General features: G+C 37.4%; 1 protein-coding gene and 1 long non-coding RNA gene across 2 annotated transcripts in view; one reads left to right on the plus strand and one right to left on the minus strand.

Moving 5' to 3' along the window:
* The window catches only part of LOC139116579 (uncharacterized), an 84,620-nt gene that overhangs the window by 21,911 nt on the left and 50,008 nt on the right, over positions 1–12,701 (minus strand). The gene's annotated exons all lie outside the window — the stretch shown is intronic.
* On the plus strand, positions 2,139–8,302 carry LOC139115117 (uncharacterized). The gene is made up of 3 exons (XR_011548049.1): positions 2,139–2,193; positions 6,974–7,056; positions 7,687–8,302. It is a non-coding gene; the product is annotated as an uncharacterized lncRNA (long non-coding RNA).

The raw sequence follows: 12,701 nt of genomic DNA on the forward strand, positions 1-12,701 counted from the left end.
ATGATTTGACAAACACACTTTTTAACCGGTCGGTACGCTCAATTTGGTTAGCACTGCAATGGTATTAGCCACAATTTATGAATTTGCACAGCTACGATATTTGTCACAATTTATGGATTTCTGATTTTAGAGTGACCTTTGAGAAGAGAACAACTTGGACAGAAAACAGATATCAGGTACATTATTAGATTGGATCAAGTCACGCTAGTTTCATAAGATGTACCGTAAGCTTAACATTTTGCTATATTTTATTTAGCAAGAACGAAATTTGATTGAAAACATCGCAATTAAATATTTTAGTTTTCTTATCAGTCCGGGTCAGCTCCAAATTGGAGACGTCGCTAGACGCTATACCATAATATTTTCCCCCTCTCATTAGCCAATCAGCGGCCAGCGCGCCATCAGTAAAAATTGTATTTCCTGGCAACCTCCACATGCGTCCTTCGTTACGTACGCCATACTGTGTCGAACTCCCGCGCCGTATTCTGTCATAATGTCGAACAGTTGAGTGGCCACTCTGTCAAAACACAATTTCAAAATCGCGTACCAGTTTTATTCTGGCTAAAAGAACCAAACCCCATACATCGCTGTGATTCCTAGACTCTGGCTTGAAGTCCTGCGAAATATAAATCGTGTACCTACATAGATCGTTCAGAATACCCCATTTGTATCGGAGATGGCAGCGATACAAATTCTACCGTATGGGGAACAGTTGTGTGGCCACTCTGTCAACACATTTTCAAAATCGCGTACCATTTTTAGTCTGCGTTTGACAACTACAAAACAGGTATCGTTTTAAAGCTCTGACATTGCTCTTCTTTCTTGCAAGATATTATACGCGTACCTACACAAATAACCTTTATAACAGTATTTCTAATAGAGATGACGAACATCCACAAAATGATTCTCGGTACTTGAGCGAAATCGATAAACTGGGGGTAGAAATGAATCGTCAATATTTCGAATATTTGTTCACTAATCGGACTCCTTGTTGGACATGACCTTCTGCAGAACACGTGGATTATGTTGACTGTTGAACTTCGTCGAAATTCACAAGACAGGGGCTTAATAAGCGGCCCAAAACTGCCGATCACACTTGGTGGGTAATTTGTGACCCAGCGTGACCTGTACTTTATTAATGATGTAATCTGGTCGATGATTGGCTGAATGCCGGAATATATTATCATAATGAGTCTCCAATTTTGGAGCTGACCCGGACTGCTTATTTGTACAATGACCGAAATGTCGATTACTTCAAACAAGAATTGCCACCTACCAGCAACGGCATTATTTGACCCTAATCATAAAAAATCAGTATTTGGACACATGTAAGAACCAGGCTGGATGTGCGGCGTATGTCGCCTTTACTCCCACGAAGTGTCAATTACCCGGGGGTCAATTAACAGTCGTAATTCAATTCTAAAAGCCATCGTTCTGAACTCGTTGAGGGTTTGAGTCTCAAAGTTCAGGTTTAAACATTGAATCAATTGCCGATATCGCGAGATGAACGTCAATACTTTAGTGGCCGCATGACAACGTATTTCATCAAATTTTGAATCGTGATTGACAAGTATGAACAACGCAGTGTCACGTGATAACAGGAACTAATATCTCACAAGTTGCAAGATCACTTTTGTTCTAGAGCTATTTCCACGTTAAAATGCTACGCTAAAAATAGAACGTCAAGTACAATCATATTTATGTTCAAGTTCAAACAGGATGAATTTTGCCCTCGCTCTAATTTTTAATTTTAAAGATTACTCCACTCTTAGACCATTGTGGTCGCCCATCTGGAAAACTAATACTAATCCTGGAATGGATAAGACAGACACATCCCTTAATACCCTAATTTGTGAGATTTTTGATCGCGTTCTTCTGTCCGTTGTGCTGCATAGTGGCAAGACCTCTACTATAAGATTGATTGGCTAATATAGGACTGGGTCAAGGTTCAATCGACAAATAGTCTGGTTCCCTGACCCGTTTTCCGATAGAGGAGTACGCGCGTTAGGAGTCCTGTCATTGGTTGTAAATATGTCATGTGGTTGTTGGCTGTGGCACACCCATATTTGGTTATGTTTCGATGTCAAAGATCAGAGTTGAAAGTCCAAGCATGGGTAATTCCTTGCATGCTTGATACACTTGTGCTAGCTCTGGTTGTGGAAGCACGTTTTCATTTGTGCCATTTAAAAGCAAGTGAGTACAAGTATAGTAGTCTGTTCGATTCTTGATCGTAGGCTTGTAACACAAGGATACGATTTCACATATATCTCTGGTGTTAGCATGCAGGCGGTTTTAAAATTCAGAGGTCTTTATAATTCAGAGGTCAGACTAAACCAGGTCTACATGACAGTCCGCCTCTGACTGTCTACATACATCAGTCATCACGATCGACCTCGACAGATTCAGCACTTAAGTGTTCGATTGTTATGGTCCAAAGCCGTACAAAGCTACTGTGCTTGCTTTTGTATTCATGGCACTGCTAAGCAACATTTTTTCCAGTATCCGTATTGAAACCAATGGAGGTTTGACTTTTCCAATTTAAAAACAAACCAGTTCGAAGTACCATAGGTAAGACAAAATGCCTGTGTTAGACTGATCACTTTAACCTTAGGGGTGTAACACACAGCAGTATACACTCTTCTACAATCGTTAAGAGCAATGATTGTTAGCGTACGTGTCTCTTAAATTCACCAGATGTTTCACAGTTGTGTCAAAAGAGTCAAAGAGATGTCTTGAAACACATCAAAGTCTACTTATTTACAAACATTAAGGTGGTTGGCCTTGTTTTATATTATCACTTTTCTTTTGATAGGATGCATGCTTCAGTAACAACGGTCGAAAATGCTCAAAGCATTATAAACCTGGTTGCATGGACACTCCGGCGCATCTCTCTTAGTGTGCTATGGCTGTGACTTCTAAGTTTTCCCAGTGGTTTTTCATCTTTCTATGCTATCGCCAAGTGATTTAAGTTGTCTAATCAAATTTTTTTGCAGGAACTGCATTTTTAGTATGCTGTCGAGTCACCATGTGTCACCTGGTTGCACGGACACTCTGGTGCATCTCTCTTACTGTGCTAAGGCTGTGCCTGCTAAGTTTTCTCATTGGTTTTCATCTTTCTATGCTATCGCCAACTGATTTAAGTTGTCTAATCTAAATTTTTTGCAGGAACTGCATTTTTAGTATGCTGAGTCACCATGTGTCACCTGGTTGCACGGACACTCTGGTGCATCTCTCTTACTGTGCTAAGGCTGTGACTGCTAAGTTTTCTCATTGGTTTTCATCTTTCTATGCTATCGCCAACTGATTTAGGTTGTCTAATCTAAATTTTTTGCAGGAACTGCATTTCGAGTATGCTGAGTCACAATGTGTCACCTGGTTGCATGGACACTCTGGCGCATCTCTCTTAGTGTGCTATGGCTGTGACTTCTAAGTTTTCCCAGTGGTTTTCATCTTTCTATGCTATTGCCAACTGATTTAGGTTGTCTTATCAAATTTTTTTGCAGAATCTGCATTTTTAGTATGCTGAGTCACCAGGTGTCACCTGGTTGCACGGACACTCTGGTGCATCTCTCTTACTGTGCTAAGGCTGTGACTGCTAAGTTTTCTCATTGGTTTTCATCTTTCTATGCTATCACTAATTGATTTAATTTGTCTAATCTAAATTTTTTGCAGAATCTGCATTTGATGTATGCTGAGTCACCATGTGTCACCTGGTTGCACGGACACTCTGGTGCATCTCTCTTACTGTGCTATGGCTGTGACTTCTAAGTTTTCCCAGTGGTTTTCATCTTTCTATGCTATTGCCAACTGATTTAGGTTGTCTAATCAATTTTTTTTGCAGAATCTGCATTTTTAGTATGCTGAGTCACCATGTGTCACCTGGTTGCACGGACACTCTGGTGCATCTCTCTTACTGTGCTAAGGCTGTGACTGCTAAGTTTTCTCATTGGTTTTCATCTTTCTATGCTATCGCCAACTGATTTAAGTTGTCTAATCTAAATTTTTTGCAGGAACTGCATTTTTAGTATGCTGAGTCACCATGTGTCACCTGGTTGCACGGACACTCTGGTGCATCTCTCTTACTGTGCTAAGGCTGTGACTGCTAAGTTTTCTCATTGGTTTTCATCTTTCTATGCTATCGCCAACTGATTTAGGTTGTCTAATCTAAATTTTTTGCAGGAACTGCATTTCCAGTATGCTGAGTCACAATGTGTCACCTGGTTGCATGGACACTCTGGCGCATCTCTCCTAGTGTGCTATGGCTGTGACTTCTAAGTTTTCCCAGTGGTTTTCATCTTTCTATGCTATTGCCAACTGATTTAGGTTGTCTAATCAAATTTTTTTGCAGAATCTGCATTTTTAGTATGCTGAGTCACCAGGTGTCACCTGGTTGCACGGACACTCTAGTGCATCTCTCTTACTGTGCTAAGGCTGTGACTGCTAAGTTTTCTCATTGGTTTTCATCTTTTTATGCTATCACTAATTGATTTAATTTGTCTAATCTAAATTTTTTGCAGAATCTGCATTTGATGTATGCTGAGTCACCATGTGTCACCTGGTTGCACGGACACTCAGGTGCATCTCTCTAAGTGTGCTATGGCTGTGACTTCTAAGTTTTCCCAGTGGTTTTCATCTTTCTATTTTTGCAGAATCTGCATTTTTAGTATGCTGAGTCACCATGTGTCACCTGGTTGCACGGACACTCTGGTGCATCTCTCTTACTGTGCTAAGGCTGTGACTGCTAAGTTTTCTCATTGGTTTTCATCTTTCTATGCTATCGCCAACTGATTTAAGTTGTCTAATCTAAATTTTTTGCAGGAACTGCATTTCGAGTATGCTGAGTCACAATGTGTCACCTGGTTGCATGGACACTCTGGCGCATCTCTCTTAGTGTGCTATGGCTGTGACTTCTAAGTTTTCCCAGTGGTTTTCATCTTTCTATGCTATCGCCAACTGATTTAGGTTGTCTAATCAAATTTTTTTGCAGGAACTGCATTTCGAGTATGCTGAGTCACCAGGTGTCACCTGGTTGCACGGACACTCAGGTGCATCTCTCTTACTGTGCTAAGGCTGTGACTGCTAAGTTTTCTCATTGGTTTTCATCCTTTTATGCTATCACTAATTGATTTAATTTGTCTAATCTAAATTTTTTTCAGAATCTGCATTTGGAGTATGCTGAGTCACCATGTGTCACCTGGTTGCATGGACACTCTGGTGCATCTCTCTTAGTGTGCTATGGCTGTGACTTCTAAGTTTTCCCAGTGGTTTTCATCTTTCTATGCTATTGCCAACTGATTTAGGTTGTCTAATCAAATTTTTTTGCAGAATCTGCATTTTTAGTATGCTGAGTCACCAGGTGTCACCTGGTTGCACGGACACTCTGGTGCATCTCTCTTACTGTGCTAAGGCTGTGACTGCTAAGTTTTCTCATTGGTTTTCATCTTTTTATGCTATCACTAATTGATTTAATTTGTCTAATCTAAATTTTTTGCAGAATCTGCATTTGATGTATGCTGAGTCACCATGTGTCACCTGGTTGCACGGACACTCAGGTGCATCTCTCTTAGTGTGCTATGGCTGTGACTTCTAAGTTTTCCCAGTGGTTTTCATCTTTCTATGCTATTGCCAACTGATTTAGGTTGTCTAATCAAATTTTTTTGCAGAATCTGCATTTTTAGTATGCTGAGTCACCATGTGTCACCTGGTTGCACGGACACTCAGGTGCATCTCTCTTACTGTGCTAAGGCTGTGACTGCTAAGTTTTCTCATTTGTTTTCATCTTTTTATGCTATCACTAATTGATTTAAGTTGTCTAATCTAAATTTTTTGCAGGAACTGCATTTTTAGTATGCTGAGTCACCATGTGTCACCTGCTTGCACGGACACTCTGGTGCATCTCTCTTACTATGCTAAGGATGTGACTGCTAAGTTTTCTCATTGGTTTTGCTCTTTTTATATTATTACAAATTGATTCAAAATCAAAATTTTATGCACTCGTCTGCTTTAGGAGTATCCTGAGTCACAATGTGTCACCTTGTTGCACAGAGTCATGTGGTACATCTCTCTTTCCCTTATAATGCTTTGTCATCTAAGTTTCTCCTTTGTTTTGCTCTTTTTATGCTATTGAAAAGTGATTCAAGTTTTCAAATAAAAATTTTATGCAGGAATCTGCTGTTAGATGATGCTGAGTCAGAATGTGTCACCTGGTTGCACAGAGACTTTGCAGTGGTATAAAACTTGCTAATTAAGGGGCGCTGCACCCAACACAGGGTATTTTGTACCAAAATCACTTTTTTTGTAGGCATTCATTTAATTTAATGAAATTGTCAACCCAAGATTAAAATATTATTATTTGGGTTCATCTTCAAGGCTGTCAAGCAGTCGTAGGTTGCTTGATAAAGAAGTGTTAATTTTTGCAAATGTTTGCAAATCACCCAATTTCCTGGCTTCACTATTCTTCCAATTTCAAGATTTCCTAACAATTTATCTCCATACTGACTTGGTCAAACTTTCTTAAATTCTCACATTATTTTTTTAAATGTTGTTAAACAAAACTTTTTTTTGATTGGCAATAAAGTTCTTACATTTTGAATAAGAGGCATTTTAATTTGTATGAGGATCATGTACTGTAAAATATGTTCAGATGTAACCTGCCAAAAGAAGGAAATGACGACCATGTTAAAAGTGATATTTTATTCAAATCATATGTGTCACTGCCCATTTAGGGCAACTGTTGTCAGCTCCACTTATATATAACCATTGCAAGACTGATATCATTTTTATATGCAAAGTAAAACAAAGACTGATATCATTTTTATATGCAAAGTAAAACATAAACTGTGTCTTTTGAAGGTTTATGGCATGTCTGTTGAAAACAGAGAGTATTAAAAAAAGACTAATTTTTAATATGAAACGTCTGTGAACAGTGTCTATTCATTCTGATGTAATAATGGATTTCTGTTTGTATTGACAGTATCTTTGAATGATATGACACTGCCTTAACAACAGATGGAAAATTTGTTTGTTTCGGAAGAGGAATGGGAAAGAAACGTCAATGTAAGTAGGGTATTATGTTCATATGTTGCTTCTCACGTTGGTGTGCCATTTTGTAGTTACAACTTGAGCTGTATCCTGTGAATGGTTTTGGGATAATTGCGTAAGTTATTATATTACAACTCTCAAGAATTTAGAGGGCCTGTAATGCTTACTTTTGATACTATTTTCATTATTTATATTTGTCCACCGTAAGTTGTTATTTTACTACAAAAAGATTGCTAAAAAATCAATATTTAGCTTGTCAGCATAGCATTTGAATGTGTAATTGCACTGGTATTGGAAAGCAGCCGTAAGGACTTGTTTTAAACATCAGCATCATGGTGCACAGTATACTGGGTAATCAGACTCAACAAGGAGCCACATGCATAAGCAGTGGAGGTCATCAACACCAGTGCTAAATAAGAGTATTTTAACAAATATTTTTTTATTGCACATAGAACTCATATAATATTGAACTATTACATTCTATTGAATTACATTACTTCCAATGTTACTGTGCACAAGTTTATGGGCTATCCCTATCATGATATCATACATTTTATGACATTATCTACCACAGGTTTTCATGGGTGAAAGAAATATACAAAAATGTATTAATAGTATATCTATATTTCTATTTTTTCCACTCAGGTTTGTTGTAGACTACATCACAATTGTGTTGTTGAAGGAGGCTGAAGTTTACCTTATGTCAAGGAAAAGAATGGTTATGCTTGAAGAAGCAAATAAACTCTAGTATTGCCACAGAAATCTAAATATACTGTTCTGCAGGGATAACCTTATTGACATTTGTCCATATTGTTATGAAATATTTTAAAACTTAAATTTTAAGGCAATTATTGTCATATTTAACCAAAATATCATTCAAAAGTTCTGGTCAGACACATTAATATTGATTACCCTATACATGTCCCTTAGGATGGCAGCAATAAGATTTTGTAAAATCGTGCCAAGATATGCAACTTTGTATTTTTGAGATTATTTTTGTCATTGTAGATCTATTTTTTTCTTCAAAACTCCTTGTCAGACTTTTTGATATTCAGTATACAGGTCCTTAGGATGACTTAAGTCAGATATTTTTATACAGTGAGAAAATGCAAAATTTTGTATTTTTGGAGCAATTTTTGTCAATTTCGGTCAAAAAGTGCTTTTGTCTCATTGGTGTTTATCTGATAGCTTTGCATTTTCTTATAAAAATCCCTGGAGACTACCTAAGCCAAATAATTTTTCAAACTGGGGGAACCCAATGATTTTTTGTTTTGGAGCCAATATATTAGTCCGCAAGCTTGAATGACCTATTCCAACCCGGAATACCTTGTAAATCAATTTTGAAGACACTGAAAATAATGTAGTTTTATTTGATGCCAATTTGTAGTGAAATATGATCTAGAAAAAAGTTGTGAGCTTATGTTTTATGTAGTGGATCAACTTTAGCAAATATTTCATGGAGGAAACCCCATACACTGATGAGGGATTTCAATCCACAAGAAGGCATATGGCAAGAGGCACCATACCAATAAAACAGACTCCAGTTTATTTGTATCAGTTCCAATCATTTTGTTATATAAACAAAAAAACCTGTCATGGTATCACTTAATTAAGTAAATCTTCACAAAGATGAAGGCAGCCGAGTGAAATCATGTGTAGATTGAATAAGATGAGTGATGAATGATATATCAGGTAACTTCACCACACAAACTTACTTACACAAACAAACTTGTGTATAACTTAACTCTGAGTAAATCTTAACATTTCAAGCAAGGACCATCAAATTTTTATTGTTGATCTACAAATTGAAAAGTGGCTGTTTAAAACGGAATTCTGCCCATGAAAATTGAAAGTTCAAACTCTTTGCAAACACAATAGTATTTTGAGTGAATAAGTGGAAATAGGAATACCTCTTTTTGTTTGTCAGATAGGAGCAATACTGTGCCCTTGGTGGTATATTTTTAAATGACTTGCAGAAATTGATATTTATTACTGTTGTTATTATTGCTAACTGTTGTTTTGCCTGATTGAGGCACACACCTAGCTATCCTATGGATTCTCTTGAACATTATCACAGTACAGCTACATGAGATACCAGGCCGCTGCTAGTTGAAACGCCTATTTGTAGGGGTTTTAATGACTGCTAAGCTAGTATGAATTAGTAATGTAGATATTGTGAGTTCAAGCCTCATAAAATGCATCAGCAAGACTGCATCAAAGTTGACCACTTTTACTGTACATGTTGTTCACAAATTAAAGGCCATCAAGAATATTTTTATGGGTCTTTTAGAGTAATTTAACATAAGGGCCTGGGGGGTCAGAGGAATGTGAGGGTAGTCACTCAAAAAATTGAAAGCTACAAGGAGGTTGTTCAAAATTGGAAAGAAAGAAGGGGGTTGCTCAATTTTTGGTACAAAATGAATTGAAATACCTCTCAGATTGCACCATTTCATCAATTTCTCAAAATTCTTAATGCGACCCCCTGTCACTTCCTCTCCCCCAGGGGTGTTCTGACAGTTTTACTTAGTAAAAACAAATAGAAAACACCTAATATTGCACCAGACTGCATCATTGAACTCATTAATTTCTCAAAATTTCCGACGTGGCAGAGGGGACACGCCTCTCACACTTTTCCCCTGTTGGGTGTTCTAACAGTTTTACACAAATTGATAACATCTCTCATATTGCACCAGACTGCATTATTGCACACATCAATCTCTCAAATTTTCAACACGAGAGGGTACAACTCCTCTGACACTGCCCCACCCCCAGCCTCCTGACTGTTCTCCTGTACTTTCAAATTCTGCCCTGTCAGATATCTTAGTGGAAACCTTGTCATGATACCCATCCAAAATAAACAATACTGTATGGTAAACAATAATATTATATAGGGCTCAGCCCTTGGTGTCGCGCCAGGGGTTAAGATTGGCAATGTTATTTGTATTGATTCATGATAAACTGTAATTGTTACTTCATAAACGTTTATATGACAACTATGCCCAGTTTCCCTCTGATGAAAGCAGTTCACGTACTTACACGACGTCAAACCCTGCAGCAGGGCAAGTATAGATTTTCTGTAGCGTGTAAAAATTTGGACAAAAATTGGCAATTTTTACAATGATAACAGCCTATGGCGTTAAACAAGGGACGTATTATGCAATAATTATCATTGCAATGGTAACTGCACTGCCCACCTTCCACTTGCAAGCTAAAAACTATAGCGTTCCGTCTAAAAAACTTGCAATTTTTGAATCTAATTATTGACACAGGGGGCGCTCTTCTATAATTCAATCCCAGCATTCTTTGCGTATGCCCCCGTTCATATGCACGACAGTTTTCTCCGTTTATCTATATCAACGATACTTTGTATCAGCGACAAGGTGTATAATAACATTTACTGGCTAATAAAAGAGGTATATTTTATAAAAGGCATGTTATATCATAGTAATTTGTTTCGTATTTGTTTATTTACGAGTACTCAAAAAAAAAAACATGGCGGCGCCCATCATGAGAAAGAAGGGTACACTTCCGGTTACTCGCATAGTATATTATGAATAACGACACACCCATATTTGGTTATGTTTCCGATGTCAAAGGTCAGGGTGGAAAGTCGGCGCAGTGTACTCACATGGCGTGCCTTGTCTTAGCTCTGGTGATCAAAATATAACAAAGAACGTTTTCATTTGTGCAATTTCTAAGCAAGTGAGTACAAGTAGTGGTCTGTTCGATTCTTGATCGTAGGCATGTAACACAACGCAAGGATACTATTTCTCATACATGTGTTAGCATGCAGGCTGTTTTAAAATTCAGAGGTCAGACGAAACCAGGTCTACATACATCAGTCATCATGATCGACCTCGACTGGTAGAGCTAGAATTCAAAGATTCAGCACTTTGTTGTGTGATTGTTATGGTGCAAAGCCGTACAAAGCGTGTGCCAAACTACTGTGCTTGCTTTTGTATTAATAGCACTGCTAAATATCAATAGGAAATCTCTTAGCCACATTTTTTATCCGTATTTTTTCATTGGTTTGATCTTTTTTATGCTATCACTAACTGATTTCACTTGTGTAATCAAAATATTTTGTGGATCTGCATTTCGAGCATCCTGAGTCACAATGTGTCACCTGGTTGCACAGACACTCCGGTGCATCTCCCTCACTCTGCTAAGGCTTGACTTCTTTTCTCATTGGTTTTCATCTTTACATGCTATCAATAACTGATTTAACTTGTCTAATCAAAATTTTATGCAGGATCGGCGTTTGGAACATGCTGAGTCACAATGTGTCACCTGGTTGCACGGACACTCTGGTGCATCTCTCTTACTGTGCTAAGGCTGTGAATGCTAATTTTTCTCATTGGTTTTGCTCTTTTTATACTATTACAAAGTGATTCAAATCAAAATTTTATGCAGTCGTCTGCTTTAGGAGTATGCTGAGTCACAATGTGTCACCTGGTTGCACGGAGTCATGTGGTACATCTCTCTTTCCCTTATAAGGCTTTGTCATCTAAGTTTCTCCTATGTTTTGCTCTTTTCATGCTATTAAAAAGTGATTCAAGTTTTCAATCAAAATTTTATGCAGGAATCTGCTTTCAGATCATGCTGAGTCAGAATGTGTCACCTGGTTGCACAGAGACTTTGCAGTGGTATGGAACTTGCTATATAAGGGGCGCTGCACCCAAAACAGGGTATTTTGCTCCAAAATCACTTTTTTGCAAACATTCATTCAATTTTAATGAATTTGTTAACCCAAGATTAAAATATTGGTTGGGTTCATCTTCAAGGTTGTCAAGCAGTCGTAGGTTGCTTGGTAAAGAAGTGTTAATTTTTGCAAATGTTTGCAAATCACCCAATTTCCTGGCTTCTCTATTCTTCCAATTTCAAGATTTCCAAACAATTTAACTCCATACTGACTTGGTCAAATTTTCTGAAATTTTCATATTATTTTATTTAAATGTTGTTAAACAAAACCTTTTTGTTTGCCAATAAAGTTCTTACATTTTCAATAAGAGGCATTTTAATTTGCATGTTCTGTAAAATATGTTCACAAAAAAAATCGCAATCATACCAGTTCATAATCCAATAACACTAGGTCAGAATTCGTAAGACAATAGTTGTAAACATAGACACAAAACAGAACAGAACAGACAGTAAATAGACAGTACACAAACAAAGTCAAATTCATGAAAGAAAGAATATGGACTGATTTTTGGTATATAGGGATAATATTGAAAACATTTTTTTTCACAAAATGTCACATGACCTCGATGACCCTAGACCCCAATATACATATTTGTAAATTACTCCGTAACCACAAGTGCTACAACGTTCATATTTGGTATGATTGGAGACCTTATGATGCAGCATCCTGTACCTCATTAATTATGCACATATCTAATTCTGGGCAAGCAAATAGAACTAGAGGTCTGATTTTTGTATGTAGGGATAACTATGGAATGCAATTTCTGCCATTTTTAGTAAAAAAAATTGTATTTCCAAAACTGCACATCTGATAGCTTTGAAATTTGGTATCCAGGTTCCTATAGGTCGGCTTAACAATATTTATTGAAATTACGATGAAATCCGCAATTTTGAATTTTTTGGGTTATTTTTGCCATTTTTGGTCAAAAATGTATTTCTCAAAAGTACTGGTCTGATAT

The sequence above is a fragment of the Ptychodera flava genome, chromosome 17 (genome assembly GCF_041260155.1).
Source record: "Ptychodera flava strain L36383 chromosome 17, AS_Pfla_20210202, whole genome shotgun sequence".
NCBI lineage: Eukaryota > Metazoa > Hemichordata > Enteropneusta > Ptychoderidae > Ptychodera > Ptychodera flava.